Source organism: Sus scrofa, chromosome 9 (genome assembly GCF_000003025.6).
Source record: "Sus scrofa isolate TJ Tabasco breed Duroc chromosome 9, Sscrofa11.1, whole genome shotgun sequence".
Classification (NCBI taxonomy): Eukaryota; Metazoa; Chordata; class Mammalia; order Artiodactyla; family Suidae; genus Sus; species Sus scrofa.
In genome coordinates this window covers 60,091,931-60,119,878 of record NC_010451.4, presented here as the reverse complement: position 1 = coordinate 60,119,878, position 27,948 = coordinate 60,091,931, and the positions used below count along the sequence as shown (strand labels likewise).

Below are 27,948 nucleotides of genomic sequence, written 5' to 3'. Positions count from 1 at the left end.
CAGTTCGGCTGGTTTGTACTTATTAGAGGCTTCTCATGTTTGGTGAAAACTGTGGCCCTTGTTCTCCAGGGGGAGAAATTGGTGCTAACTTGCAATTAACAGGTAGCAGCCCCCTGAACTGGTGGGGCTCAGTGGGAAAGAGGCCAGGACCAGGTCCTGCTTCCGTGGAGAAGCTCAGTGGGAAAGAGGCCAGGACCAGGTCCTGCTTCCGTGGAGAAGCAGGCTGAGGTAGGAATTCAACATAGCCAGTCACGGCTCCTCCAGAGATGGGTTTTGGGTGGCTTTCATGGCGGGGGGGATGTTGGGTGGGGACAGCTGTAGCTGGAATTACCATCCTTTTTCAAAGGAGCTAAGGCAAGAATATGTTCTTTTCCTTTTGGAGGCATGGTTCACACCATTGCTTGTTATAGTCAGTGTCCATAAGACTAGGCATCAGGGCAAATGTCCACTGGTGGGAATGAGAAATGCAGTGGATGGATTACATGTGACTGGACCCAGGTTTCTGGGGTCAAGTCTGAGGTACCAAAGGAAAGTGGGTATGGGTGAAAGAAACAGGGAAGAGTGGGGTCAAAAGGCAGGCTAGGTAAAGCAGCAGAGAGTAAATGGACTGAAGGGCGGGAGGGGAGGTGAGCCCATGCGAGTGGCAGATCTGGGGTAAGCGCTGAGCTCGCATCAAAGATGTAATCAGAAGCCTGTCTCAGGTGTATCCTATACCTGGGCCCTCCGTACCTAAAAGATTCCTCCCCCTACCCTCTGCTCTAGCTCCTCTCTGAAGTACCCAGATAGCAGTACCCGATGCATATTTTCTGAGTTGTTTGGCAGGTGCTAAAACCGCCACCAAATGGAAGACATTAACCAGCCTGATGACCATGAGCTCAGAGCCTAAGGATCGGTAATGTTAACTGCTGTGACCCTGCCCCATGAGCTCACAATCAGCCACTCAGAGAAATGTGCATGAGCAGATCACGTGTTCCCCCTGACTCCTCCATCCCCACCCCCACGTGCCTCTAAAAATGCCTCCCTGAAACTTATCTGGGAGTTTGGGTGTTTTGAGCACCAGCTGCAGACGCTTGCTTGGCGTCTGCAATAAACACTGCACTTTCCTTCATCCAGACCCCATGCCAGTAGATTAGATTTACTGCATGTGGGTTTTTTGCTAGTGTGGTTCAGTGACACTTGTAGAAGCTCTGCCTGTGGTCACCCCTGTTGAGAAAAGTAGGGCTGCCCTGTGAGGGTAACCCATGTCCTTAGTCAGGGGCACTTATCTCTCTGCCCAAAGGGACTTCCTATCTCTTCTCTCCCGGGGACTATCTTTAAGACGACAGTCTCCAATTCAGAAGACCATTTCTTTATTCCTCCTACTTTTTCTTTTTCTTTTTTTGCTTTTTAGGGCCGCACCTGTGGCATATGGAGGTTCCCAGGCAAGGGGTTGAAACAGAGCTATAGCCACCGGCCTACACCACAGCCACAGCAACACCAGATTTGAAGCCATGTCTGCGACCATACCACAGGTTATGGCAACACTGGATTCTTAACCCATCGAGCAATGCCGGGGCTCGAACCTGCATCCTTGTGATTCAGATCCATTTCCACTGAGCTATTATGGGAACTCCGTATTCCTCCTACTTGGAAGTGAAGCTTTTTTTTTGTCGTGCCTGTGGTGTGCAGAAGTTCCAGGGCCAGCCATGACCTGAGCTGCAACAGTGACAACAACAGATCCCTAACCTTCTGAACCACCAGGGAACTCCAGAAGTGAAGCTCTTGATGTACAAGTGTAAAGGATGAGGTCAATTTTTCAGCTTGCTGGAGAAGGGATCTAGGTTAGTGAGGCCAGGCGACAGGGGTGGTGGCTGAGCTGCAGCAGCCTTGGCGCCCACGCCTCGTTCCATCCGTCTCTCCTGCCTCCTTGGGGGTGTCTCAACCTTTCTTAGTCTGTCTCGTGTAAGGTCCCTGTTGGCCACTTTCACTTCTGTATTTTAATGGTGTGGACTAATTTCCACTTTATTTTTGTATTTATTTTAACACAATCACTTATAATGAGGCTAATGACATTTTGTCTCCATGGTGGCGCATTTTAATTTGGTCTTGGAAATGTCAAAGCGATCAGGCAATTTGGTATCTCGGAGACACAAAACGTGGTGGGGACAATGGGCCCCTCTCCATCATTCCATCTCCTTGTTATCTGCTAGCTCCTGGGGCCACCCTGTCCCACTTGGCCAAGTCTCAGCGCTGGCGTGGACAGAGACAGCAGTAAAACATCGCCAAGACAAAAGGCGAGGCTTGCACACACGGTCCCCTTCCAGCATGCACAGTGAGCATGATTAATCAGATTTCTCCCCCGAAGCTGCAATGAGGAAAGCAGGCATCATTTTCCTGGTGGCATTTTTGTGCCAACCCATGTCCTTCCCTCCATCCCAAGGTTTTCCTCTGAGCTGCCCGTAGTCTCCTTTCTCTCTGCGTTCCCGTTCTTTCCTTTAAGGGCTGGCAGCTGTTTCCCATGAAGCAAGTATTTTAGGCTTTGTGGGCCCATGAGGTCTTGATTTCATATTCTTCCTCTTTTTACAGCCCTTTAAAAATGTAAGAAATGTTCTTAGCTTGCAGACCACATGGACTATCCAGCAATGTTGGGTTGGGTTTAGAGAAAGCATTTAGGGGAATTTAGTTGGAGGCTTGAGCCTTGTTTCCTTTGGTGAGGAAGTCATTGAAGTCTCTGTTCCGTGTGACAGAGCCCCAAATAGCCGGCAGGCTGAGGTTGGGGCTGGTGGCTTCTCTGATGGTTAAATGTCAGAGGTGTCCATGGAGGCTGCTGGCTATGGCTTGTTCTGAAGGTGGGACTCTGGCTTGGTGGGTGTCTCCCAGGCAGCCTGCACTGTCCCATGTTTGTCTGAAAACTGCTACTGTCTGGTCTCAATTTGGAGCCCTAATTCCGCCCATCCTGTCCTGCTCCGGAATCTCTCTGCATCTAGTGCCCTCACTCCCAGCCTCCTTGGTACCCTGTTCCATCTGTGGTAGGAAGGAGACGGCCGTTTGTGCAGATGGCATGGTGCTGTCGCTTCCAAGTGAGAGCAACCACATTTGTCTTCTCTTCTGCCCCAAGGCTTGTGCCATGGATGCTCATCTCTGAGATGGAACCTGAGCGTGAAGGGAGGGTCTCACCGTGGCAAAAACTTCGGGGCACTTCAGGGAAACTCCAGCCTAACACAGATGGAGCATGGGCCCAGGGGTCGACTCTCGCAGACTTCTACTTAGAAGCCACTTTGTCAAATTCTTTGCCAGCTTTCCCATGCAGTGAGGATACTTTATCTCTATAAAGTAGCAATAAGTGGACAGTATAATATATTTCACTTGTAATAAGGTGTTGCCAGTTGCACACACTCTGTAGAGCAATTAGTGTCAAAAGCGCTAAGCAATGGCGGGAACTGCATCTGAGTGTTTACAGATGGGAAGGATTTATAGCTGGGCTTGTGGGAGCTGTGGCCACAGTGTGGGGGCTGGGGAGATGCTGATCAGTTGAGTTTAAATCCACAGCCCTCTCATGTCTCTGAAACTTCTCAAGGCAGGGCGTGGTGGTGCTGTGATGTTCGTTCCTGGGGCTGGGGGAGAGTGATGGTCCACATGGGGCTCCTGGCCCAGGAAAGAAGGTGGGTTTAAGAATCCCAAAGTTCTGACTCGAGTCTGCCTTTTATTGTTTTTTTTGTTTGTTTGTTTTGTTTTTGTCTTTTTAGGGCCACGTCCGTGGCATTTAGGTTCCCAGGCAGGGGTCCAATCAGAACTGCCGGCCTACGCCAGAGCCACAGCAACATGGGATCTGAGCCGCATCTGCGACCTATACCACAGCTCACGGCAACGCCGGGTCCTTAACCCAGTGAGCGAGACCAGGGATCGAACCACGTCCTCATGGATGCTAGTTGGGTTCGTTAACCGCTAAGCCACGAGGGGAACTCCAACTCTGGTTTTAAAGTCGACTCCTACGCACAGTGGAAACTAATCCAAATAAGAACCATGAGGTTGCAGGTTCGATCCCTGGCCTCTCTCAGTGGGTTAAGGATCTGGCATTGCTGTGACCTGTGGTGTAGGTCGTAGATGCAGCTTGGATCCCATGTACTGTGGCTGTGGTGTAGGGCTGCAGCTGTAGCTCTGATTTGACCCCTAGCCTGGGAACCTCCATATGCCTCAGGTGCAGCCCTAAAAAACAAAAAAATAAAGTTGACTCCTAGGCCAGCATATTTCTATGAAGCTCATTTCTACATCTTTTAAAATGAGATGAAGAAATTATCAGAGAGTTTAGAATATGGAGCCTTTCTGCCTTTCTCCCCACCAAGGGGCCATTCTCTAGTTTGAAAGACAATCAGCAGGACTTACTGCTTTGGCCTGGGCAGTTAGCCGGCCACCCTGTGTCTGTGTGACCTTTTGGCAGGGTGGGAGCATGGTTTCCCGCTCTTGATAGGATAGGAAACAGAAGAGAAAAAAGTGAAAGAAAACCACAAGTCAGCTGTTGCATCAAGGTTCAAACCTAGTAAGTCTCCAGTCTGGGGAGGGTGAGTTTCCTCCCACTTTTTATTTCATTGTGTAATTGATTCCACAGGCTTCAAGCGGGGGCGGGATCTGGAGGAGGGTCCCCTGCAGGCACTGGCGTGGAGAACGGTGATGATGGTGAGAAGCAGGGCAGCTGGGCCTCCAGGACAGGTGAGAAAAGCTGGCTTGTGCGGGAAGCGGGCAGGAAGCACAGCGGTGGATGGGCTGAGAGGGTCTCAGGGCAAAAGTGGGGTGGAGTGTGGTCGAGCAGCTGGCTTCCCAAGGTCCCGTGCCCGGCCTGGGAGCTTGCGTGACAGCTGGACAGGGTGTGAGTGCTTCCAGCCTGTCTTAGTCTGGACCTGGCAGGAGGTTTGAGGCTCTGCTCCTGCTGTCCCTTTTAGTCCTGGGGCTGGGGGTGCCATGGCCAATAACCCCCCAGTAGTTCCCCTCTAGAGGACAGGTGGGGGAAGGGTAGTCTCACTGGGTCACTGGTCCCAGGTAATCCCACAGGAATGAATGTCTTTTTCTTAAATAACAAGACTGGCTTCATGGAAGTTGGAACACCTTGTTTAAAACATCATTTCATTGAAGTTTTACAGGGGACTGTATGCCGATATAAAAAGGTCATGAAACTAATTAAATCACCACAAAATGATAAACCAGCCCGAGATACTTAATTTTGACAATGTTACTGGGCCCTGGCATGTGTGTGGATGTCCCAGACCTTGGGGCACGAGGTGGTGGCGGGGCAGGGGTGACTCCAAAGAAATCAGCAGGAAGCCAACGCACTCCCCCCCCCGACGCTGTGCATAGTTGCTGTGGCCACAGGGTGCCCTTGGGAGCCAGGTGGGGGCATCTGGGGCTTTTCTCTATGTTGTGTCTTTGGACCCAAGCCCCGACCACCGGCAAGGGTCTCCCTGCAGAATATGTGGGCTCCTGGGTGCTCTGCCAGGTTTAATGTCTACTGGGCTCAGACCGGGGTCCACAGGCCTGCAAGGACTGTCCCAGCTCCAGGTACCTCCCAGGCCCGGCTATGCCTCTGGGGGCCCCCAGGTGGCGCGTGTCTGAAGCTGCCTCCTCATTGCCTGCCTGTCGCCACCCCCCTCCCCCCCACCTCAGACTCCTCTCTTCTCTCCAACCTTCCTTCTCAGTTCAGTTAAGTCCCCGTCTCTGGGTTTGTTCTCAAAATTCGAAGGTTTCTATTTTCGCACCTCGGTAATTGGTGCTATCTGTTGAAAGTAACTCTGGAACTCCAGCCTGCTGGGGTCAGGAGGAGCGGAATTGAATTAAAGGGCTAGAAATTGGCTGGAAGCAGGAGGAGGACTCAAGCAGTGTGATTTCTCCTCCAGGTGGCCAGCAGCCTCTGAGCCTTTGGAGCTGGCCGTGAGCTCTGTTCCCCACCTGGATGGGAGCCCCAAGGCGGAGGGGATGGGAGGAGTGAGGGTCCCTGCCTGGCCCTCTTTCCCCCAGCTCAAGGAGTGGCACTGAGGACCCAGGACATACCTAGAAAAAGCATTATGTCCGTGAAATGACATTGGCATGATTAAATACGCAAAGCACCCCCTGTTAGTAACTTTAAGGCTGGGAGGGAGACTGACAGGAGCAAGGGGTCTCCTGGAGCCAGTGGCTGATCCATCCACAACTCATGCCAGAGTGGTGGTCCCAGCCCCACCGGCCAGGCTAGGCCAGGTGAGGTGAGGCAGGTGTGGCCCTTGATGCGTGTTCACGGATGCTATCTGCTGGCGCCCTCTTGAGAGGGAGAAGTGGCTTTTGCTGCTTCTCCTTTGATGTTACAAATTCATCCTAAGAGTGTAAAAATATATTTTCTGCTGGCGTTGATCATCTATTTCTGATCTCCTGGAAGATTTTTCAATTATTGGAAATAACTCTTCTACCCAGGTGGCAGGTGGGCCGCCCTTGGTCAAGGCTAAGATATTTGTTCTCACCCCTATCCAGCAGCACGTCTGCCTCCAGGATAGGGATGAACTTTGGGTGTGAGTCTCAAAGAATTTCAAAGGACAAACAAAAGTATTTCCCTAGGGGGTAAGAAAAGGTCAAAATAATGAACCTCTCCTGTGGCCAAAGGGTTCCTGCTTCTCATTCCTGCACATGGGGGGTAGCGTAGGGGTGGGGGTGGGGGTGGGGGACCGTTAAAACACATTCTGATTAGGACTGTCACGTGGTAGAATATTTCTATCCAAATATTCAGGAGAAAACATGAAAAAATAGAAGCTATTTTTCGTTACCATTTGGAATTCTGCCCCTCCCTGTGGTGGTTCCAGAAGCTTCCCCTCACTCCCCACTTTCCACGAAGGTTGCTGTGCTTCCAACTTTGTAAAAAGGTTGATGTCAGGAGGGGGCTGGGCTGCTCGTCCTTCAGTGACTGGAGAGCAGGGTGGTCACGTCTTCCTGATTGGAATTCGTGGGTACGGACTAGTGACAGAAGTTCCTTACATGGGCGTTCCCTTTGTGGCTCGGGGTTAATGAACCCAACAAGGATCCATGAGGATGTGGGTTCGATCCCTGGCTTTGCTCAGTGGGTTAGGGATCTGGCGTTGCCATGAGCTGTGGTGTAGATTCCAGATGCGGCTCAGATCTGGTGTGGCTGTGGCTGTGGCATAGGCCAGTGGCTGAAGGTCTGATTCGACCCCTAGCCTGGGAACCTCCATATGCTGCAGGTGTGGCCCTAAAAAGCAAAAAAAAAAAAAAAAGCGAAAAAGCAGCTCCTTACGTTTAAAGCTATAGCAAGGCCATGCTCCCTCCTGCATTTTTCTATAGGTTTAATTTTGAACATGTACCCCCCCGCCCCCTTTTGCATTTCTCCTTGGAACCCTCACTAGTTACTTCTCCTTTATATCAAGTGGGTTCATATTCTCCATCCACCTGGCCTCTGAGATTCGCTCCCCCTGGTCTCTGGTCTTGTCAGCATCAGTGCCCCGGTGGGGCAGGAAAAGGAGCGAGGTCCCCGGGGCCCAGACCGCAGAGGGGAAGGCTACGGAGTAGGGCCTGTGCCTTGTGTTCTTGGCATGGCTCCGGTCCTGATTCTGATTCTCTTGACCTGTGTGCGTTTCCCTGCCGGGTCTCTCTCCTTTTCTGTCTTTCTCTCTCAGCCCTTCTGCATTTGGCTCTGGAGTTGCCTCTACTGAGTCTAGACGCAGTGCAGGGAGGGTTTGGGGACTTCTCCCACGTTTTGGTCTCCAGCCCCAGAGAGTGCAGGGGAGCCAGATGGGAGACTGAGGAGCCTCGAGACCCCCTGATTCTTGGCCGGACCCTCCTTGAGCTCCAGGGCCTGCTCAGAGCTGCCTGGAAGGATGGAGGGCAGTTGGCCCTCCCCTGTGGCTCGGCTCTAAGTGTGTACAACTGCGGCTGGTGTTCTTCTTTAAATTGACAAAGGCAGAGGCCAGCCAGCAGGAGCCCTCTGACCCCGGAGCCCGGGTCTGTGGAGACAACAGGCCAAGCACAGCTTGTCTCTGGATGTACTAGCATGGGGAGATGCCGGTTAATTTCTTAAGACTCAGAGGTGACCCAGGTTTAATAAAGAGGATTAATGGATTTGAGCTCAAGGTCCTGGCTGTTCTGGGCAGATAGCCTCTTCCTCTAAGAGCGGAGCAGGCTCCTGCTCAGCGCCTTCTCCTGGGAAAACAGGCCTTAAAGGGGCCTCCTCCATCACTCCCCAATAAGCTGCTGGAGGTGGCCCTGTGCCCTTCAGCAGCCACAGGCACAAGGGACTCCTAGTGACAAGAACAGCAGCGGAGGACACTGTTCTGCTAGTGGCAACTACCACCTTTCTGAAAAGCATTTTGGCCACAGGCATCCAAATTTTTACAAATCTCATGTATCCCCTTCACATAGGAGCCTACTTTCATGACTTAATCTCACAGAATAATTAAGGATGCCTACAAAGCTGTCCACCAAAGAGATACTTGGCACCCATTTTTTAAAAGCGTGTAGCAACAAAGACTTATTTAACTGTGTTACACTACATACATGCCACAGAATAATGGTGGTTAAGATGTTATAGACACATTTTGATCTCTCTATTCAAAGGGTCCCATGTTAGTATGCCATTAAGAAAAAAAAAGGTGGGGGAGGGAGTTCCCTGTGTAGCTCACCGGTTAAGGAACCAGACTAGGATCCATCAGGATGTGGGTTCAATCTCTGACTTTGCTCAGTGGGTTAAGGATCTGGCATTGCTGTAGGTCACAGATGCACCTGGGATCCCTCATTGCTGTGGTTGTGCATGAGCTGGCGTCTGTGGCTCTGATTCAACCCCTAGTCTAGGAACTTCCATATGCCTCAGATGCGACCCCCAAAGGAAAGAAAAAAAAAAGCTTTCTGAGCTGAAGCTTTTTACCAATGACTTTGGCCCCATCTTCGGGATGTTGAGTTTATTCCTCTTTGCTTTTATATGCTAGCTGTTATCCACGTAAAGAAAGGGTGAAAAGCTGACTTGGACTGAGAGTTTGTCTCCTAAGGGGCCCGATTCTAAAAGGAAGGAGGAAAAAGGCAGCATGCACCGTGCAAAGCAGGCCTTCAGTACGCATTTGTGAAGTGGAGCCTCTCCCAGAGGGTCCCAGCCAGCCCGGTGTCTGCAGCTCAGCGGGTGGGGGACCCAGGCTGATGGCCAGCCGGGCACCTGCTCTGTGGTCCCCACCTCTTCCCTCACATTAACTGATTCTAAGTTTGGCCCGGCTGCGTTCTGTCTGAGGACAGAACAGATCATGAGGTCCACCTGATCTAAAAAGCAGCCCATCGGAGATGGTGTGGGTTTCCCGAGTGTTGGAATTAAGTACATGGTTAAATCCTGTGTGTGATTCTAGCGCATTGTTTCCTGTACTTGTCTCTGTGTCTGCTCTTCCCCAGGCTGAGTTTTAATCAAAATGCAGATCTCCCCATGGGATCCCGGGGTAGGAGGTGCGATAAGTGAGAGGTACACTCTTCTGCAGTTTCTGTGTTTCCTAATCCGAGTTCCTGATCCTTTTATTTTCCTGGCCCCATCTTCTCCTGTATCTGTTCTGCTAATTGAATTGCAAGCACTCATTGCTTCCCGCCTTTTAAACTCCATCACCTGTTTCTTGATGTATTGGGAGCAATGCACGCTCTATGCCACTGTGGCCAGAGGTCCCATCTCCAGAAGGGATGATGTTAGAGCTGGCCGTGCTGGGCTGTGTTCTGTCCCTGCTGGTTTTCTGGGTTCCCTGCCTGGCTCATGGGCACTTGTCTGTGCCCCGCCTCGTCCAATCTTTCCTAAGCACCTTCTTGAAGTACAAAGCAGGGATTCCTGGGCAGGGGTTCACACACGGGATGGTGGAGATTCTGATTGGCAGGAACTAAGATAGTAGGTATCTTCCCAGCTCGTTCCCTTCCCTCGAGGTCCATTTCAGTGATTTCCGTCAAATGAGTTGTATCTCTCTCCTCACCTTGTGGGTAGTGATGCCTTCCAAAAATAAGTGGAAAGAGGCACTTTTTAAGACTGATGCTGAGGGTGAGGTGGTCATGTGGCCAGGGTGGGGGTGACACCAGCAAACTCCAGACAGGTGGCAGATTACCCATGGGCTGCCTTCCGCCGCACCTCTGCTGTTTCCTGTTCTCCACCCCTCCCGGACTCAGTTGTCATCCCGAATAACACCCATCACTGCCCACCCCTCATCATGTTCAGTGGCTCAACTTCCTTATAGAATTGCACACCTCTGGCCCTTCAATTGCTCCCTTATTCAATGGACACTCAGTGAGCACCTGCTTGCTCCACGTCGGGCGCTGTTCCTAGGCACCTTGCTCCGTGTTGGGCGCTGCTCCTTGGCACTCAGCGATAGACAAACTCCTGTCCTCATGGTGCTTGCTTTCTAGGGAAAAGAAACAATACGAGTAAACATGACACTGCACGCTGTCCGCGAGGGGGAAACAAAGTCAAGGGGGTGTAGAGTAACTCAAGATAGTCTTTTAACAAAGATCTAAATAAAGCGGGTGAGACCTGGGAAGAAGCCTGCCTGCTGAGTGTGGGCACACATCTGGGAGAGATGAAGGTGGCCTAGATGGTCAGAAAGAAGCAAGAAAGCCTGCATAGATGCTGGCTTCTATTCTGGTTGAGAGGAGAAACATCTGAGATGGGACCCATTGGAAGCTTTTCTGCAGAGAGGGGTCTGGCTGATCCGGCTGTCAGTGTGGAGAAGAGATGGTGGTCTGGAAGCACCCCCAGCCTTTCTGGGCATTTTCTCTTGGCTTCAGCTGCCCTCTGGAGCCTTGTTCTCTTTCACTGATCCTGCTGACACCCTACCCCCAACCCTGCCTCATCAGTTCCTTTCTCAATTGATGTCTCCTAGGTGCGGAAGATAGATTTTTAGGGACGGGAGGTATGGAAGATAGATGTTTAGGAATACAAAGTATTCAAGTTTATTCAGGTTTATTGGGATATAAACACAACAAGAGTATAACACTGAAGCAGATTCTTTGGCGTATTCTCGTGATTCAGGGCTGGGCCTGGATGGAGACCCTAGTGATGGGTGCTGAGAGTCACGACCCCATGTCATTTCATGTCCACTCTCGCCCTTGGAACTTCTGCTTGTTTAGGTCCTTGGCACCAGCTTTCTGAAGGAGAATAAACAAACCCTTATTCATAATCTCCAGCACTTGGAGGCAACCAGGATGTCTCTCAGTCGGTGAATGAATAAACAAACTGTGGTCCACCCAGACAATGAAATGTTATTCAGGGCAAAAAAGAAATGAGCTATTGAGCTATGGAAAGACATGGAAAAAAAACATAAATGCATATTACTCAGTGAAAGAAGTCAATCTGAAAAGGCCAAATACTGTGTGATTCCAACTGTATCACATGCTGGAAGAGGCAAAACTATAGAGACAATGAAAGGATCAGTGTTGCCAGCGGCTGGGTAGGAGGGATGGATGAATAGGCAGAGCACAGAGGGTTTTTAGGGCAGTGTAAATACTGATATTATAATGATGGACACTCTTCCTTATACGCTTACAGACCCACAATGTGCAGCAGCAGGAGTGAACGCTAATGGAAACTGAGGACTTTGGGTGATTATGAAGTGTCCATGCAGCTTCAGCTGTGACCTGTACTGCTGGGGGGTATTGATAATGGGGGAGACTGTGACTGTGTACGGATAGAGGTTTTGGGGTAAATTTTTGTGCCTTCCTTTCGATTTTGCTGTGAACATAAAACTTTTCTTAAAAAGAAGTCTTAAAAGTAATCCCTGATTAGTAGCATTTGCTGATTCTAGGGTATAAACTCTTCATCCGTGGCTGATTTCCAGCTACCCATGTATGTGATATAAAGAGCCTGAATCCTCACTGATGACATGCTGCTCTGCCGGCTGCTGATTTCCCATGCACGTGCCTTTGTTTCTAGACTCACTTGGACACCATTGATCTGTTTGTCTGTCTTATGACTGAACGGTAGTACTTTCAATTATCGTGGCTTGGTTAGCTTAATAAATGTTCCTCCAAACTAATTTCTTATTGATTAGTCAAGCACCAGCCTCCCTGGGACTTCGCCTGAGGTTACTTTAAGTTTATAGACACACGGACTCCGAGCATCTCTGCAACATTGCAGCTCCCCGGTAAGACCACATATCCATTTGATAAATACGTATTTAGAATCTTATGTACCAGAAACTCTTCTTGGCTCTGTGGTGGGCAAGCTTGCTAAAGTTCCTGCTCTTACAAAAACTTACCTCTTGGAGGAGGGAGGGAAGGTTGGTGATGAGCAGGTGGACAAAAGAAGCATGCAAAGCCCCTTTCAAATGGCATACATATTATGAAGGATCATCCAAGGGACCACACCTGAAGGGGAGTCTACTTTGGGCTGTGTACGCAGGGATCCTCTCTGAGGGAGTGACATTTTCGTGGAGGCCTGATCACCAGGAGACAGCTGGAGAAAAATCTGGGAAGAACACTCCAGAGAGAAGAGCCAGTCAAAGGCCCTTGGTGGTCAGAAACCACTTCATCAGCTTTAGGAGATGAAAAAAGACCAGGTGGGAGGTGGGGTTGAGGAGAGGGAACCTGGGGCAACAGGAGGTCTTTCCCAAGTGGTCAGAGATGTAGGTGAAGATTCACTCATTCACTTATGTAGGATCTTCAGGGCTTTGGTAAAAGGTTTGGCTATTATTCTGAATACAATAGATGTCCTTTGGAGTGATGTGCATAAAGGGGAATGATTTGATTTACAATTTACCAGCACATTCTATTTTCCGTAACAAGAATAGATTAAATGTGTGTTGGGAGAGGGAAAATGGACAATTTAGGAAACTGTTGCTGTAGTTGGGATGAAAGGCAAGGGGGCTCTGGATCTTGGCAGTAACCCTGGAGCTGAGAGCTGCTACTGGGTTTTGTGTATATTTTGGAAGTGGGGCTGGAGGGCCTGCCATTGCACTGGTTGTGTGGAGTGAAGTTGCTGAGAATGTGTAGGCTGCAGAGACTGCAGGTTTGAGATGCTCATTGAATGGTAACATTGGAAAGAGGCAGAGCCCATGGGCCTACCTGGAGGCCTTGTGGACTCTGCATTTACTCTGAAAAATCATCCAAATAGAGCTGTTGGGGGGAGGTTGGAGGTATGGGCCCTGAGCTCTGGGGAGCATTCTGCCAGCAGTCGATGTGAGAATTCTCAGTGTGAAGACACATCAAGAGAGGAAGAAAAGCCCTGATGGTGCAGTTATGAGCAAGACAAAGAAGTTTTTGGGGAAGAGGTAATTATTGTCTCAAATGTTGATGGTCAAGCTTGATGAAGGCCAGTGAGCAGATGGTTCGGACCTTAGGAACTGGTCGTTGATAACTGTTATCTGGAGTAATTAAAATGGAGTGGTGAGTTCAGATGCCTGACTGTAGTTGAAGGAAGAATGGGGCATGAAGAAATTGAAATATAGTCAATGTTCACCATTTGCAGTGGTTTAATTCTGCAAAATCACTACGAAAGCTACATTAGTGACCATGGAACCATTGCTCCCAGGGCTAAGAGAGGGAATATTCCTGTGAGCCTCTGATTACAACCTTCCATCAACTGATCAATATGTAGAATTCCATGCATTTCTGTTTAAAGGCCCTTGGTTTAATACATACTATTGATTCATTACTACTGAACTTATGACCAGAACCTTACAGTTTATACCTGAACAAAGCTTACCTAATGTATTCTCTCCAATATCATACATCTCAGCTTTCTTGTTCTTAGAGATAGTAGAAGGAGCTTCATTCAGTACTATGCTTGGGGGCTATTTTAAACAGTGAAACGACCAACAAAAAGCATGGAAATGGGGAAAATGTGGTGCTAAATAGACAGAAAAAGACTCTTGCTTAGAGTGTGATCACTGAGAAACAATGGCGTGTGTGTGTCAGGGCAAATCAAGTCTTGTGCTGTTCAGCACGTTCACCCATAACTGCAAACATACCCCAAGTGTTGATTTGGGGGTTGCAGATAGATTTGGGGGAGAAGGCATATTTGCATTCATGGGATCTGTGAATAATGAGAGTTGACTCTGTTAACCATAGGCAATCCCTTGGAGATATTTTTCCGTGAGGTTTGGTGTGGTAATGGAATTCTTATTTTGCTTTTAAAAACATGGGTGATGCTATAGTGTGTTGTGTAGGATGAGAAGACTGACCCAGTACAGAGAGTAACTTGATGACATCCACTGACCAGGAAGATCTTCAGTACAGTGAGAAGAGGGAGGAATCCAAATCCTTGTGGGAGGAGGCTTTGATCAGAGCAAATCTATCTCTCAGGGCTGTTCTTAATGTCTTCTTGTAACTCTTTATAGTTTTATTCATGTGGTTTGTATTTCTTATTAAATTAATTCCCAGACATGCTACAGTTTTTGATGTTTTGATTGGGTTTTCCTTATAAATGGACTTTACAACTACTTATGGCTGGTATAAAGGAAATCGACTGTTTTTTAGTATATTTTATATCTAGTCACGTTTTCAACGCTTAGCAAGTTTTAATATTTTTACTTGCATTTCTAGGAAAATAATTACATTGTTTTAGATAATAATACATTTATCTCCCCCCCCCCATGTTTATTTAAAATCTCTGGATGGATACTGCATTTTCGTAATTTTATAGAATTGCCTTTTATATTTCAAAATTTAATATGAGCTTTGCTGCTAGTTCTGCTTTTATAACTTTAAGCTTTAGGATGTTTCCTTTTTTCCTATTTTGTCTAAAATTTTCATTCTTTTCAGTATGAATGATTGTTAATTTTAACAGAAGCTCATTTGGCATCTAACAGTGTGATTACATGATTCTTTCCCCCTCTATATTTTAATGTAATGACTTATTGTTCTTCTGTAGTTGAAATCTGGAATGCCTGGCATGAACTCTCCTTGGATTTGGTGCAATTTCAAATATGCTACTGGATTTTATTTTACTATTTTACATCACATTATTTAGTGAAATTTATCTGAAATTATTTTGTTTTCTCTAGCTGGCTTTTGCAGCAAGGAGTTTTTTTGCCTTCAAATGACTTGGAAAAGTTCCGAACTGCTTTTCCTGTAGTTTTCTCCACTTCTCCCATGTCCTCAACCCTCTTGCTCTCTCTTCCTAGTTCCATTCTTTGGCAGCACATCCACCACCTGACCACAGACTTGGCCATCACTTCCAGTGTATTTGCTGGTCTTCCTCTTCATTCTTGTTCTCTGAGTCACCAACTGTTGGTTGGTTGCTTGCTTGCTTGCTTTTCCTTTTAATTTAGAATCTCAAGGTAGAAGCTCTGATGTCATTGATGGGATATTACCATCATCAAACTATGTATTAAGTCCTTTCTTGTCTTATTTATGTAATTCTTTCTTTCTTTTTTTTTTTTTTTTTTTTTTTTTGTCTTTTTGCCTTTTCTAGGGCCGCTTCCTGTGGCATATGGAGGTTCCCAGGCTAGGGGTCTAATCGGAGCTCTAGCCACAGACCTACGCCAGAGCCACAGCAACACGGGATCCGAGCCACGTCTGCGACCTACACCACAGCTCATGGCAACGCCGGATCCTTAACCCACTGAGCAAGGCCAGGGACTGAACCCGCAACCTCATGGTTCCCAGTCAGATTCGTTAACCACTGTGCCACGACGGGAACTCCTTACGTAATTTTTTCTTGTTATCTCTATTTTTCACTGCTGTTCTCCCATAAAAACCATTCCAGTGGATTTAATGTGTATCCTTTTAGGGTCCTATGTATAGAGAGTTTACTTAACATGAAATTCTTACTATTTTATACTGTTTTTTCTTTCCTGCACTGTTTATTTCCCTGTGTTGATCTAACTCTTAGTCTCAGTGGGGCACATCCATCACATTGTGTTGGTCCACTCTTGCCGTTTGTGAATACCCGATTACCTGCAAGGTGAGTGCTGAGATGAGCATCTTTAAAAATGTTTCTTATAGACCTCTTTGGTTTCTGTCCTCAGGAGTAAAATGGTGGATGCAGGGGGTACATCACTTAATCTGAGCGTCCCCCACAATGGCAGGGCAGTGCCCACACACTTAAGTGCTGTGGGACATCCTTCTCAACAGCCTTCATTACCCGGCTTAGCCAACTTTCTAATTTTTGGTAGTCGAACAGGTGTAAATGTATCATTTTTATTTTACTTTGAGGATTTTCTGATCACCAATTTAAGTATTTCTTCACATACTTGTAAACTCTTTGCATTTCTCCTTTAAATCCCTCATTTAAATTCTTTGCCCACGTTTTTGTGAGGGTTACTGTCTTTCCCTTGTATGCATTCCTTGCACATTCTAAATACTAGTCTTTTGTCAGTTTCAGGCACTTCAAATATTTTTTCCCCCTTTCCTCTATCATGATGGTTAGAAGTTTACTTCTAATTTTGATGTGATCAAATTTCTTGAACGTGGAGTTCCCATCATGGCTCAGCAGTTATGAGCTCTACCAGCATGCATGAAGATGTGGTCGATCCCTGGCCTCGCTCTGTTGGTTAAGGATCCGGCGTTGCAGAGAGCTGCGGTGTCAGTCCCTGATGAGGCTCGGATCCCATGTTGCTGTGACTTTGCATAAGTTGGCAGCTGCAACTCTGATTCGACCCCTAGCCCAGGAACTTCTGTAGGCATGGCCCTAAAAACCAAAAAAAAAAAAAAAAAAAAAAAAATCTTAAACTTTTGTGGACCATTTTAGACTTTTTTAAAGAGCAATTTTTTCCACCTCTAGGTCACAAAGAGATTCTACCATATTTTCTTCTATTATATTTTTGATTTTACCTTCTCATTTCAGCTCTAAACTATCTTGTGTCTTTGAATGTGGAGTTAAGTAGATGATAATTTATTTTTTCCAAATAATCTGGTTTTCATTAACATTGTTCTTCTCCCTAATTTATTTATCTTGTCATCTTTATTACATCTTAAAGCTCTAGCAGCTATTTTCAGTGGCAATGAAACAAGTTTTGCCTACGGGCAGCATGAGACAGAAGTAATAGGAGAAGGCATATGACTTCCTTGCCTACCTTCCTTTCCCTTTCCATCTCCCTGCCATCCTCCGTCCTAAGGGCTACTGTCTCCCCCCATCCCCAGAGCCACTCAAGATCAAGGCAGATCCCAGACTCTCCAGGGGTTTCTTGTGATGCCGATATTTCTGTGTAACTTGGTAAGTCCCCCGTGCTGTCCTGAGTACTGTTCCCCGTGGTTTATTTTAGGAGGGGGAGTTGGAGCCCAAACGAGCTGGCTGCTCTGGCAAGGGAACACCTTGCTAGATGCCACTGGCCACCTCAAACTTGGGACTGCAGCGACTCGGTAACATCCCTTCTCTGGATACCGGTGCTGGCATCATCATTATCCCAAATACCTGTGACTCCTCTCCTCCCTCACTGTCCCTCTGGATCCCATCAGTCTGCAAGTCTGGTGAGCCAGCCTGGTGGTGTCCCTTGGGTGTAAGAACCATACTTTCCCTGCTGTCCCTGCCTCCTGCCTGGCTGGGCGCCTTATCCGCAGTCCCTGCTTTGCTGCTCAGGCTGCCTCTGAGCTCGAAAGTCTCGTTCAGAGACCACTGCACACGCTGCCCTCCAGGATTCCTTTTGGACAGACTCCTTCGCATGACGCTTCGAGCCCTTTGCTCTGACCTCAGCCTCCTCCCTCATTTCTGTCTGGGAATCCTGCTTCGATCCCTTGTACTTGCCTGCCCCTGAGTCGAAAGCCCTCCACGTCCTGTCCTGCCCTCTGTGCTCTTCCCTCCCCTTGGGACACCCAATGCCTCGCATTTGCTTTATTTGTTGTAAGGTGGTGACCTCATCCTCTACCTGACTGTTTACCGCTCCCCCCTGCCCTGTTTCCTCATCTCAGCCTCTTGAGCTTTCAGCTTTCTCTCAAGACTTAGTTCAGACACACTGCTAATATGACACTTGTAGTCTGAGCTGCTGGTTCACACTTGGGTGGAGATTTTACGTAAACTATGGATTTCGGTAGGGACTGAAGGGGCCTGATGATCCGAGGGCTTTCCTGCTAGAAAACAACACCCCTTAATGGCCTGAACACTTTCCTTCTCACTAGCTGAAGTAGCAGCCTCTGCTCCATGTGTGTCTGTAATTCTGGGAGGGCAGGCAGTGTCTGCTCCTGTAGAACGGACTGGATTCTGATGCTGGATCAGCTGTGCTGTGTGGCCATTGGCTAGTACCTTCCCTCTCTGGGCTTTGCGTTCTCTAATACAAAATGAGCTGATTAGACTCCTCCTCTTTAGGGACTCGTCAATGTAATATTTGATTAGTGTGAGCCTTTTTGGGACAGGAAATCTTGTGTATTTTTGCATATAGAGGCCGCCCAGTGAATGTCTCGAATTAGCTTCATGATGAAATCCGGGCCCCGAATTTGTACTGTGCTTTCATATCCACATACACACACACAATCTCTAGAAAGTTGTTTCGCATCAGTGCGCTATGCTACCTTGGTAATAACCTCAGGCCTCATTACCTATGTCTGCGTAGACCTGGCTCCAGCCTCTTGTGCACCAGCCCCCAACCCCCACGTTGGGGTGGGGATAAGCCCTTGCATTGTTGCTAATCCCAGAAAGGCAGGATGGTGAGACTTTTTGTTCATAGCCTCAGACTATGCAGTTCATTTAGATAAAACTTATTCAATCATCTCTTCCTATTGTACCAGCTTTAGGTAGAGCCCGGGGGTAGATGCCATCAAGCTTAAAAGAGATAAATACATGATCCTCTGTAAGTAGCTTGCAAGCAACTTAGGAGAGTCAGATGTGGATGACAGAATGACAGTGGCTGGGTGCATATTAACCAGGGTGGTGAGTTAGTATGGGAGTGATTTCAGAGGAAAGAGATGGCTTCATGGGTAATGTGGGGTCTAGACTATAGGAGAATGGTTAGGATTTCATCCTCAGAAAACGACCGAGAGGCACCACCTGAGGGCATATGGGCACCTCAGTGAGGAAGGGACACATGGGGGACTCACAGTCAGGAGTCAGGGTCCGCAGAGGCGACTTGGCCACAACATCTGGGGTGTTGTGGGGTAAGGATGGCGCCAGTTCTCAGTAAGCCCGAACTCAGGACAAGCAGAAGGTCATGTTTCAAGGTGAGGATTCTAGAAGCTGCCTCCAGGTTCAAGGCCTGGGTCCATCCCTCCTGGGTCTGTGAATGAAGGCAGGTTATGTAATCACAGGGACCTCAGTCTAGGTAAAATGAACAATTCTAATAGGGCCAACCTCAGAGGATGCCAGGCCTAAGAGAAGTGACCCAGCTTAAGATTAACGAGGTCTTAAGTGACTGAGACAGAGATCAGGTGACCACACGGAGGGACAGGAAGCCACATGTACTTGGACCCTTGTCTTTAAAAGGCAAAGATTCTGGGAGTTTGGGAGACTGGAGCGCCATGTATCAGGTCAGGGCTCCTGGAGCAGGATCACTTGGGTCAGGAGGAGGCCCCGCTTGGGACTTTGCGCTTTTTTGTGATGGGGAAGTGACACATGTCCTGGCCAGCTCCCTGGTTTGTGCCTGGAAGGCAAGGTTCAGAGTTCAGGACTCTGGGGCTGGGGGCTGGGATGGCTCCCAGCAGGGATGTGGGCTGAGGGTGGTGAAGTGCAGAGGAAGTCAGAACCCAGTAAGGACTGCTGTGTGCTGTCCTGGTCCCACCGAGTATCTCACTGGGAATGTGAGGATCATTTTGGGTCCAGATGGCCAAGTGCCACGCTCAGCAGCTTGGGCAGGGCTGGCCCTGCAGCACCTTAGTTGAGTTGCTGTAGGGTGTGCCTGGAGTATTACCTCCCGACCTCTGACCTCCCTGCAGGTGTAGGGACACCCCCTCCCCCTCCCCCAGAGTCTGTGCAGCAGGGGCTGCAACTCTGCTAATAAGACAACACAGACAGTGGGGCTTTACAGGTCGTTACCTGGCTTAGCTCCTGTAACTGGCTTGGGTCAGGACTGTGGCTGAGTTGGGGGAGTCTGGGGCTGAGATGGGGGAGCCCATGCAGGAATGTGCTTGTGTTTGGTGTTGTGAGAGAACCATCACCTGTGCCCAAAGAGAACTACATTTGTTGTGGTGGCCCTGAGAGGTCACTGTGCCTGAGAATCATCTGAGGGTCTTAAGGGCAATGGACCCCCTGGGCCACTGTCCCAGTTTCTGACTCGTGAGATCTGGGGTGACAGACAGGCATGAGCACCTGTTATGTCCACACCACATGGCTCAGATGCAGGTGTTCAGGGCTTCTGCTCACCCTGAGGAAGACTGGTTTACATCGGCTTGCTATGGGCCAGGCATGGCCTTAAGCTCTAAATAAGTTATTGTATTTAATCCTTATGTGTCCTTTAAATGGAGCACTGTTATTATCTTTATTTTACAGGTTGGAAAAAAGGCAACAAAACAGCCCTGAGGCTTAAGTAGATTAAGTGATTTGCCCAAGATAACAATGGTACAGAGTGACAGCCTGGGATCAGTTTGGCGGGTGGGACTTTTTTTCACTTAACTCTACCCCTCAGGGCAGCAGCCCCGGGGGAGTTTATTAGATAGTAGAGAATGGCAACAAAATGAAAAAATGGATACAGCTGCAGCTCTTGAGGAATCCAAAGTCTAATATTGGAGACCAGGAAGAAGCACATGTTAAATGAGGAAACACGTAATTGAAATGTCAAAATAGTGTATCAAATGGAAACATGGGGCAGAAATGATTATTTTTTTAGTTTGTCTACAGCTTAGGTTAGTCTCCATGGCCTTTGAAGGTGTAGACCCTGTACTCCAATTATAGGTCTGGCATTCGTCTGGCATCCCTTCTGGAAGAAAGGTGGCTGGAAAGAAAGCAGCTCACATATGCCTGCACTAATCTCCATAAGCATCGATGACAGGCCTGGAGCTGGGGTGCCGCCTGCTGTGGGTCCTTCCCACGTGGGTCAGACCCACCGCAGGGCTGCTCACTGAGGACATGGCAAGCTTTTCTCCCTGATGCAGCCTGGAAGACCCCTGGCAGATCGCTCTGGTCTCATGCGGTCTAATCCACCTCTTCCTTGGCGACACTGACCCCAACTGCTGTCTGAAGGAGGAAGGGGTGGGACTCTAGGGGGAAAGCCGAGGAGAAGCGGTCAAACCAGAGGGTGAATTTGGGGCGAGGCAGAGCAGAGGCCTCGTCCTTCACCCTCTCATTCTCAAAACTCAGGATGTTCTCTGGGTGGGTTGTGAATTCTGCCCTTTCACCCAGACCCACCCTCCCCTGAGCAGATTTGCCCCTTTTCCAATAAAGGCAAACCCAAATTAAATCTATAATTATCACTACTAATTCCACTTAATTAGTCACAAGCCAGCAGCCAAATTGGCTTTCTCATAATTATCTGATAAGCAGTAAGCACATCTCATAGATTATAATTAACACTACTTAATTAAAATCTAATATACATACACCCTTTCCTCAAAATACATCTAATTGGGTTCCTAACAGCAGCAGATAAAAATTATTCTCTAGTTGCCCCTCCATAAGGATTTCAAATATCCTCTTTTCTGAAGTCCCCTGAGAATGGAGGGGGAGTTACAGATACACTTGCTGATTTACTTTTACAGCAAGTGATGTATTTTCTTCCCAGGGGACTGGGAAAGCCATTGGTCTTTCCTTTCTCTTGAAGCATCACCCAAACTAAGAAATGCTTGGTGTGCAGTGACCACACAGCTGATTTGTGCTGCACGCCAGAGGAAGTTCAGCTTCCCACTTAAATTTCTTTACATTTGTCCTCAGTGTCCAAAGTTCCCGCCTACCTCTAAACTTGAAAAAAAAAAAAAAATCCTATCAAACTTCCAAGCATCATTTTTGAAAATGAATGGATTCAAAGCTGTTTTGAAGTTCTGAGTGGCTGTGATAGGTGTTTTTCAGCCACTTCCACCTCCGCTGGGCTGAGGATCACAGGTGTGTGTGTCTGATCCCGAGGGGCACCAGCTGGGATGAGAAGGCAGCACTTCAGCATCTTGGAAGTGAAAAGGCTCCGTTCTCGGTGAGATGGCCAGCCACCACTGCTCAGAGAGTTCAGAGAGCAGGTTAAGGAGGCCCATCGATGGCCGCTGATTCCTGTCCTTTCCTGCTAAACCAACCTGGAGGATGTGGAAAGCTGGGGCCAGAGGATGCAGAAAGCTGGGGCTGCGGGCTGCAGGCAGGGGAGGGGTGAGGAAGGTGGGGAGGGTGCCTGCAACAGAAGTGGCAGGGCTCCTGTCATGCAGAAACTGGGGCACAGGCAAGGCTGCACGTGTGACTGGTCATTTGCAGACAGGGAGATGGATGCCTGATAACCTGTGTGTTTCCTGAGAACCTGCTCTGTAGGGTCCAGAGCTTCTGTCCATGGTCTCCTATTCGCCTCCCTTTCCTTGTGCCTAGTCTAGTGCCAGGAAATGGAAGGGCGTGAATAACTGGTTTCTGTACAGATACCTAGGTGTGGGTGGTTTAATACTCACCTTTCAGAATATCAAACGGGGGTAGGAGAGTGAACTGAGAAATGGCGGCAGGAGGACTGGAACCCATGGTTTTGGGAACTTGTCACCGCTTGCTCTTTCCCAGGACACGTGTGCCCTGTTCATCACCTGCCCTCCCTGCTAGCTTCTGCTCCAGGAGGGCAAGGCCTGGGATTAGTCTTTTCACAGTTCTGTTCCCCACCCATCCTCACACCCCCATAGAGTCCCGCAGGTAATGGGTGTCCAGCCTACTCCTGTTAATGGACAGATGGATGACTGTCCTGTGATCTCTTTCCTACTGAAAAAAAGGCAAATTCACTGCTAGTTACTACTGCACAGGGAAAATAGGTAATCCTGAACTGTGAGATTGGTTTCATTTTCATTGCTCCTAAATTTCTCCCATGAAGTCCATCAGGATCAGGAAAAGCTACCCATTACCCAAAAATAGGGGTGGGGGGTGAGGGGAGTCTACCTCTAATGTGTCTTGGCATTTCTATCTATTTACTTTTTTCTTTCTATCCAGTCAAACTATTTGAATAGTGGGTCTGTCTGGAGCAATATAAACTGGGTTTGGGGGAGTTACCTTTGTGGCTCAGCGGTTAACAAACCCAACTAGGATCCATGAGGATGCCGGTTCGAGCCCTGGCCTCACTTGGTGGGTTGGGGATCTGGCATTGCTGTGAGCTGTGGTGTAGGCTGCTGACTTGGCTTGGATCCTGTGTTGCTGTGCTGTGGCATAGGCCTGTGGCTACAGCTCTGATTTGACCCCTAGCCTGGGACCTCCATATACTGAGGATGTGGCCCTAAAAAGGAAAAAAAAAAAAAAAAAAAAAAAAAAAAAAAAAAAAAAAAAAAAAACTGGCTTTGGGGAAGGACTTAGAAGGACTTTGGGGAAGTGCCATCCACTTACTCATAGCCCAGCTGGGGAGAAGCTATAAATGCTTTGAAGGATGATTCTGTGTGTTGAAAGTTAACTTAATGGGGTTTTGGCTCAGATGCCACTTTCTTTTGTATCTTGCTTGAGTCCCTGTGGACTTCTCCAGGCCGGTCGGATGGTGACAGCTATGTAGGTACAGAGAGATGGCTGTCTGGGCTGTCGTCCTGGGGGTGGCCCTGGTCTAGAAGTCTTTGAAGTCTTCTAGTTTTTCATTCTCTCTCCACTCCATGGAGCCTCCAAACAAGCACAGCTTGCAGCCCCCACCCCTTGCCAGGGGCTCCTGCTGCCATCTCGCCCCCCATCCTGCCTCTCATCCACAAAGGCTTTTTAAAAATGCTGGTGTCTTCATGTACTCCAGTGTTCATTGCAGAACTCTTTCCAATAGCCAAGACGTGGAAACAATCTAAATGTCCATTGAGAGAGGAGTGGATCAAGAAGATGTGGTGCATATACATAGTGGAATATTACTCAGCCATTCAAAGAAACGAAATACTGGCATTTTTAGCAACATGGATGGACCTAGAAATTATCATGCTAAGTGAAGTCAGCCATACAGTGAGACACCAACATCAAATGCTTTCACTGACGTGTGGAATCTGAAAAAAAGACAGAATGAACTTCTTTGCAGAACAGATGCTGACTCACAGACTTTGAAAAACTTATGGTTTCCAAAGGCGACAGTTCGTGGGGTTGGGGGATGCGCTGGGATTGTGGGATGGAAATCCTATAAAATTGGATTGTGGTGATCATTGTACAACTATAAATGTAATAAATTCATTGAGGAATAAGAAAAAGAAAAGAAAAAAAAAAAAAAAAAGCTTGTGTCTTGGCTGTAAGCATTTTCATCCTGTAGAAAGGCTCTTGGGGAGATGTTCCGTTCCTCCCATTCCTTTGGCTGAAGTTGCCTTGGCCACCTAATCCCCTGTCCATGCTGGGCACTCTGGTACCCTGGGCTTGAATAAATTTTATTTTCAAAGGTTAAGACTGGATTTCAGCAGTCAACTCTCCCACTGACGTCTCTGTTATTTTCTGAACCTATGAGAAAGAGTGAGAGCTGGTAGGTTTATGAAGGGACAAGCTCTCCTCTGCAACGCTGGTGCTGGAAGGGGCTGTTGTTACTTTGCAAAACCTCAAGTGGTGTCTTCTCTGTGCTACTGCAACAGGAGAGAGGGGACTGTTTCTGGTGGGTGCTGCTTGTTCAGAAAGTCCATGAGCAAGGCCGGGGGCTGTGGCTTTGTCCCTCTGCCAGTACCATTTGATGCCAGAGGGAGGAAAGGGATGGAAAAAGAAGATGGAGAATGGTAGAGGATAAAGTGCAAAAAGAGAAAGAGGCATTCATTTCTCCCATGATCTGCAGCATCTGAGGAGCAAGCGCTTGTTTTACATCTTATTTGGCTTGACATACTTGCATCCTCTTGGATGAGCTACTAAGCAGTACTAGGTGGCAAAAAGAAAACAAGCATACACACACCAAAACAAAGAAAATGCTCCTGAACACCCCAGTTGCATGGAAATGATATTAAGTAACTACAGTGTCTGCCAACATATTCCTGCAAGGAAGGGCAGCCAGAGAACAGCTGGTTTGGAGGCTGGGGAGTGAAGGCAGCGTGTCCTGGGCATCCTCAGACTGCCCTGAGGACTCAGGAGATACCCTGTACCTCAGCAGGCTGCTGTTCTGGGTAGCAGCCTTCCCTCCCCAGGGGCCTGCAGGTCCTTCTGCAATTCCTCAGCCTCCTTTCTCTGGAGGTGATCTCTAGAGGGAGCAGGTGCTCACCCTGCAGGCTCTATGGCCAGAGCCCCAGCAGGCCTGAGGCCCTGCACTTCCATCTCCTGCATTCTGTCTCTTCCTCACCATCAGCCCTGTTGTGCAGGGAAGGAGTCTGAAGTAAGCAGGCTGAGGGCAGCCAGCGTCAGCAGGGTCCCGGGAGGTTACAACCCACTGGCTCTTTGACCTGAGTGTCCTGAAAGGAACTCGCGGTTGCGTGGATATGCGATCACTCGTGGAACGGTCAGGCCATGTGGATAGAAACAGCTTTCAGCTCAAGGTTCTCGAGTGGTCATCTGAAGTGAAGATTGCAACTTTAACATGAAGATCACTTCTCCTCACCCCACCTCCCACTTCTGTCCCCAAACACGGGTCACTCCATCTCTCCTGTTTCTGGGGTCCCTCCACTTCCCTCCTCACCTGCTGCCAGTATCCTGGTTCACTCTCCATCATCCCCGCCTTGTCCGGTCAGTGTGGTCCTAACTCGGGGGCCCCATCACCATGTGGGTGGCACTTGCCTGTGCTACAAAGCTGACTGTGTCTCTCTCCCACTGTCTTCCTTTAAGGGCTCCTGGCTACCCTGGGGAAAAAAAATCTCACCTTCCAGAGCTTGGCATTAGCAGTCTGGCCTCACCTCTTCATAGCCTCCCTCTTCCCGGTCTCCCTACCCACCCGTGTGACTGTGGACTTCTTGTCCTCCCCACCTGTTATACACGTCTTTCCCTCTTTGGCTGCCACCACCTCCTTCTCTTTTCCAGGACTCTGGCTCTCTAGGAGCAGTGATCGCCTGACCCAGCCCGGCCTTGACATATGTTCCGTGCTTCTGCAGCACCCTTTGATTTGACTTGTCCTTAAACTGACCACAGGGCTACTTACTTGTCTATTTCTTATTTCTTCTTTTATATATTAGACTCTAATCTCTTTGAGGATAGCCACACTTGCCTGAAACAGTTGCTGATTTTTTTTTTTTTTTGTCTTTTTTACCATTTCTTGGGCCACTCCTGAAGCATATGGTGGTTCCCAGGCTAGGGGTCAAATCAGAGCTGTAACCTTCGGCCTACACCAGAGCCACAGCAATGCAGGATCTGAGCTGCATCTGCGACCTACACCACAGCTCACAGAAACGCTGGATCCTTAACCCACTGATCAAGGCCAGGGATCGAACCCAAAATCTCGTGGTTCCTAGTCAGATTCATTAACAACTGAGCCACGATGGGAACTCCCCTGAAACAGTTGCCGATTAATAAAAGCTTTCTTTTTCCTTTTTCTTTTTTAATTTTATGATTTTTATTTTTCCCACTATGGTTGATTTACAGGGCGCTGTCAACATCTACTGCACAGCAAAGTGACCCGGTCATACACATACACACATCCTCCCTCTCACACCATCCTCTATCATGTTCCATCACAAGTGACGGGACGTAGTTCCCTGTGCTATACAGCAGGATCTCACTGCCCATCCACTCCAAATGCAATAGTTTGCATCTATCAACCCCAGACTCCCAGTCCATCCCATTCCCTCCCCCTCCCCCTTGGCAACCACAAGTCTGCTCTCCAAGTCCATGAGTTTCTTTTCTCTGAAAAGTTTCACCTGTGCTGTACACTAGATTCCAGATATAAGTGATATCATATGGTATTTGCCTTTCTCTTTCTGACTTACTTCACCCGGTATGAGAGTCTCTAGTTCATCCGTGTTGCTGCAAATGGCCTTATTAATAAAAGTTTTCTGAATTCACATGAATGGCATCTTTAGTTGATCACTTTAGAAGCAGGTGGAGACCTGATAGAGAGATGAAGGGTAGCTTGAGATTACATCTGTGCCAAGTCTGTGTTCTCATCTGGATGCTGCTGTTTTCTAGGGGACTGTGATGTCCTTGGCTTGAACCACATACCATGTACCCCAGTTCAGGTAGGAACTTGCAGACAAAGAGCTCCCAAAGAATATTACATTCATCTTTACCTAAAGAACATAACTGTTTATTTCTAAGAAGACAATCTGATTAACTTATCAAACAAAAGTAGGTAAGAGCAAGTAAACAAGGAAAATGGAATGTAAAAAAGGGAGTGTCTTTATGGACCAAAGGAGTATCCTTTCTTTTCTTAGCTGGTCCATAATACCTTTGTCTAAACCACTTCTAGCTCAGTCCATTTTCAATGACTTTAACACATTCCAATGACCAAGATCATATTATTAAAGTGTTACTTCCTAAAACACTCTGCTAAGGATGGTGGGCAATTGTAAATTCTCAGAGCATCTCTCCCTCCTTCTGCTGGTCATTGTAGGGCACATAGGTTCGGAAAGATAGTCCTCACACCAGCTTCACTTGGATAGTTTGCAGTGGCTACAAACCTAGCCCCAGAGCTGGGCCAGTGGCCAGTACGGCCAGCTGAAGCATCGATCCCTTCTCTGCAACGGCCTGCTCAGAAGTAAGCCAGGGCACCTTGTTCTACATGCCCTCAGATATACTCCACTAGGCAGAAAAGCTCACCCAAGCAAACACCAGATCGACCCCCAGTAAGAGATCCACTCCCAGAATGTGACTGCCTCAAAATACCTTGTTCCCTTTAGATTAAAAGGGGCATTTAGATGAATTAGGTGCACATAGATACATTGTAATTCATTTGTCCTGAGTACTCCTAAGACTAACTGCTAAAACAAGCCAGGGTGCCAGGGTGGAAAGGTTGGTGTGATTCCAGGACCAGGGCATGGAGAGTTCAAGGTGATACCAGAATATCAGCCTCAGAAAGCAAGTGCTTAGAAACTGATGAGAATGTGTTAAAACTGCAGAGGTGGCAATTTCCAAAATTTGAGCCTCAAAAAGATTGATAGCAATGGGTTATAATCTGTTTAATAAAACAG

At 48.1% G+C, this 27,948-nt stretch overlaps 1 protein-coding gene and 1 long non-coding RNA gene across 6 annotated transcripts in view; both read left to right on the top strand.

Moving 5' to 3' along the window:
- OPCML (opioid binding protein/cell adhesion molecule like) overlaps window positions 1-27,948 on the top strand; it is a 1,103,452-nt gene that overhangs the window by 21,284 nt on the left and 1,054,220 nt on the right. The gene's annotated exons all lie outside the window — the stretch shown is intronic.
- Window positions 1,476-26,151, top strand: LOC110262225. Its single transcript, XR_002347020.1, has 3 exons — window positions 1,476-3,641; window positions 4,586-4,686; window positions 11,501-26,151. It is a non-coding gene; the product is annotated as an uncharacterized LOC110262225 (long non-coding RNA).